At 37.2% G+C, this 4,532-nt stretch overlaps 1 protein-coding gene across 1 annotated transcript in view; it reads right to left on the bottom strand.

Moving 5' to 3' along the window:
- Positions 1-3,973, bottom strand: part of Alpk2 (alpha kinase 2) — a 151,973-nt gene extending 148,000 nt beyond the window's left edge. The window contains exon 1 of the mRNA XM_033757531.1: positions 3,907-3,973. The gene's annotated coding sequence lies outside the window, so the exon portion shown is untranslated. The remainder of the gene's footprint in view (positions 1-3,906) is intronic.
- Positions 3,974-4,532: the final 559 nt, after the last annotated feature.

The raw sequence follows: 4,532 nt of genomic DNA, 5'->3' as shown, positions 1-4,532 counted from the left end.
TTTTAGGATTCCCTATTTTTAATGTTCATACAGAGATTTCTTTAACTGAAATACTGAAGAGTTTCTCTGGTGTGAAAAACTATAATAGTACACAGGATCCTAATGAGATAATTAATAATGTGAAATAGGAAGTAAAAGGCTAAAGGTGTAGCGAAAGTGGGAAGGTTGGGGGAAAGGTAATAATGGAGAGGAAAAAATATGAGAAACTGAAAAAATGGAAATAAAGTGTTTGTAAATGGGGAGGGGAGGAGGGGGTGAAGGGAGGGCAGGGACAAGGGGGAAAAATGAGAATCAAGACCTATTATGTAAAGGTACAGTATCCCAATGATGAATGTAACTGTATTTCATACCTAGATTGTACCAATAAACTCAATAAAGAGAAAAAAATAAAGAAGAAGATCATACACCTTGACCAAGTCAGATTTATTCCATGGATGCAAGAATGGTTTGACATATGTAAATCAATAAATATAATACACTATAATAATGGAGTGAAGGACAAAAACCATATTATCACCTCAATATATGCATAAAAAGCATTAGACAAAATTCAACACCCATTCATTATAAAAATTCTGCAGAAAATTGGAATAGATGGTCTTTATCTCAACTTGATAAAAGCTATCTATGCAAAACCAATAGCCAACATCATATTAAATGGCCCCAAACTGAAAACCTTCACACTAAAATCAGGAACAAGACAAGGATGCTGACTATAACCACTCCTCTTCAATAGAGTTCTGGAAACATTAGCCACAGCAATTAGACATGAGAAAGAAAGGAAGAAGGAAAGGAAGATAGAAAAGGAAGAAGTTAAACTGTCATTATTTGCTGACGGTATGATATTCTACATAGAAAACTCAAAAAACTCTGCCATATATGACTTCTAGGTTTAATTGACACTTTCAGCAGAGTAGCTGGATACAAGGTCAACTCTCAAAAATTAATAGCCTTCTTGTACACAAATAACAGACTCACTGAGAGAGAAATTGGGGAAACAGTTCCTTTCACAATAGCATCCAAAAGAATGAAGTATCTAGGAATCAACCTAACAAAGGAAGCAAAAGAGCTCTATAATGAAAACCATAGCCCTCTGAAAAAAGAGATTGAAGAGGATATAAGAAAATGGAAAGATATCCCCTGCTCTTGGGTAGGAAGAATCAACAGAGTGAAAATGGCCATACTTCCAAAACTGCCATACAGATTTAGTGCAATCCCAATTGAAATTCCAACAGTATATTTCACAGAACTAGAGAAAATAAACCAAACATTCATTTGGAACAAGAAGAGACCTACAATAGCAAAAGCAGTTCTAGACAACAGAGGCATGACAGGGGGTATCGCAATCCCCAACATGAAACTATACTACAAAGCCACTGTGATTAAAAAAAGAAACAAACAAACAAAAACAGCATGGTACTGTTAAAGAAAAAGACCCGAGGATCAGTGGAACAGATTCAAAGATACAGAAACAAGTCCAGATGTAGTTATCTACCTCATCTTTGACAAGGGAGCCAGCCATCCTCAGTGGAGGAAAGATAGCCTCTTTAATAAATGGTGCTGGAAAAACTTGACTTTAACCTGCCAAAGATTAAAATCTTTCATCAAGCACTATAATAAAATCCAAGTGGATTAAAGATCTAAATATTAAAACAGAACACTAAACTTGCTGGAAGATAAGTTAGGCAGAACTGTCGAAGACATTGGCATAGGAAAAGACTTTATGAACAAATCCTCAGTAGCACAGGCACTGGCTCAAAGAATCAACAACTGGGATCTCCTCTTATTAAAAGGTTTCCACACTTCAAGAGAAACCACCAACAAAACTAAGAGACAACCTGCAATGTGGGAAAAAATTTTACCAGCTGCTCCTCAGACAAGGGACTATTATCGAGAATATATTAAAGAACTCAAAACAATCAGGCCCCCCAAATATAAAGACCCAATTCAAAAATGGGCATCTGAAATGAACAGACATTTCCCAAAGAAGTAAAAGCAGCAAGTAAATATATGAAAAAATGTTCCATATTACTGGTCATTTAAGAGATGTGGATGAAAACAACACTGAGATTCCACCTCACCCCACAAAGAATGGCTGCTATAAAGAAATCACACAATAACAAATTCTGGTCGGGCTGTGGGGAAAAAGGAACCCTTCTCCATTGTTCGTGGGAGTGAAGACTGGAGCAACCACTGTGGAAATCAATATGGATATACCTGAAATAACTAGGATTAGAAGTCCCATTTGACCCAGCTATCCCTCTGCTGGGTATCTTTCCAAAATAATTAAAAGGATCATAACATAATGATATATGCACACCTATGTTTATAGTGGCACAGTCTGTAACCACTAAAACTTGGAAACAGCCCAATTACCCATCAACTGGAGGCTGGATAAAGAATATGTGGTTTTTCTATAAAATGGAGTACTACTCAGCCATAAAGAATGAGAAACTAGTGTCATTCATAGGAAAATGGATGCATACTAAGGCCATATCCTTAAGTGAAATAAATAAGACACACATGTGTAAATACTGAATAGTTTCTCTAGGGTGAAAAACTAAAAGTGTAAATAAGATCCAAATTGTATAACTGATAATGTGAAATAGGAAGAAAAGCGCTAAAGGTGTACAGGTAGTGGGAAGAGTAGGGGAAAGGAAATAAGGGAAAGAAAAAATATGAGAAAAGGAAAAAATGGAAACAAAGTCTTTGTAAATAGGGGAGGGGGAAGAGGTTGAAGGGAGGGCAGGGGTATGGGGAAAAATGAGAATCAAGGTCTGTCATGTAAAGGTACAAGATCCCAATGATAAATGTAACTGTACTGTATACCTAAAAAGTACCAACAAACTCAATGAAGAAAATAAATAAATAAAATAAACAGAGTTAAAACTTTTAGCTATGGCTGAATAAGAAGACTGCTCTGTCTGGGTGTGGTGGCACATGCCTGTAATCCCAGCACTTGGGAGGCTGAGGCAGGAGGATCACTCTGAGTTTGAGACAAGCTTGGGCTACATAGTGAGTTCCAGGTCAGTCTCAACTATATAATGAGACCCTGTCTCAAAAAAATACATAAATAAAAGAAGACTGCTCCTTCTAAAAAGCAATAGAAAAATTATCAATATTGACATCTATTTTAGTGCTCTGGAAGTCAACCACTTCTAGAACTAATAAATAATGTTCACAAAGTCATTATTTTGACATAAATCAATAATTTGAGAAGCATTTTGTGGTTGAATAACTTATCAACTATGAGTAATAGCAGTGTATCTCTGGTGTTCTTGCCTGGAGCTGCCCCTGGCCCCCTACTTCACTCTGTTATCACAGAGGTTCTACCAGGGCAGTTATCTGAGCACAAGCATTTTCACTGCCATGGTTGTATAAGACTCACTGGATTTGGAGCAGTAGACAATATTTATGCCCAGTGGTGTCACTGATACATATGCTCTTGACAGAAGATGAGTGGAGAGGGTCACCAGCTCTACTAGCCTATCAATGGGATTGAAATAGAGGCAAGCATCTAACTGGCTGAGGCTACAAACATGTGCAAAAGAGACCAAGGAAACTTGGATATTTACATATTCTCAGTATGCACAGAGGATATGTGACAGGGCCCAGCAAACAGTAAACATCGAGGCAGACTTGAAAATTGCTGAAATTTGAATGCACTCCCCAACCACATGCTACTCTATTGTAGAAGATGCAAGCTTTGATGACTCAAGATATTTGGGCACAATCTCTGCCCAATCATTAGCTGACCACTGAGCTGTTCAGATACTGGACCCACAGTTGTAGAGTACCTGCCAAGCACGTATGAGGCCCTAGGTTTGATCCCCAGCACTGTCCCCCACTAACCTTAAGAATTGAGCCAGGCACAGTGGTGTGTACCTATTGTCCTGGCATACTCACCAGGGCTGAGGCAGGAGAATTTCTTGAGTCCAGGAGCTTGAAATCAGCCAGGGCAACACAGGAAAACATCACCTCAAAAAAATAAATTGAATTAAATTTTTAAAAAATTAGGGGTAAGCAAAGATATCCCAGTCCACACACTTTGGGAAAGACAGATTTCAAACACCTGTAGAACAGTTCTCCATGCAAGTTATAAACTAGCAAACAAATAACCAAACAGTAACAACAACCTTTGGTGGGGAGAGGGTAATTCAGAGTTACTACAATATATTATGTAAAATGTCAAATTTTCAGCAAAAATATTATGAGACATGAAGAGAAACAGGAAAGTACACTCTTACAGAGAAAAAAAGCAGTCAATAGAAACTGTTACTGTTATTAAAGCAGACAAAGACACTGCAAGAAAATAAAACCAAAGGCCAATGTCTTTCATAAACATTAATGCCTAACTCCTTAACATAATAGTACCAAATTTAACCCAGAAACACATAAGAAGGATTATAACCATGCCTGAATTGGATTGATCCTAAGAATATAAGGTTTTTCAATATCTGAAAGTCAATTAATGTAATACACTGTTAATAGAATAAAAGACAAAGCCACATTATCAGCTCAACAAAGGCAAA

The sequence above is a fragment of the Fukomys damarensis genome, unplaced genomic scaffold (genome assembly GCF_012274545.1).
Source record: "Fukomys damarensis isolate Sample0158 unplaced genomic scaffold, DMR_v1.0_HiC HiC_scaffold_30, whole genome shotgun sequence".
Taxonomy (NCBI): domain Eukaryota; kingdom Metazoa; phylum Chordata; class Mammalia; order Rodentia; family Bathyergidae; genus Fukomys; species Fukomys damarensis.
This window is presented reverse-complemented; position numbering and strand designations above follow the sequence as displayed.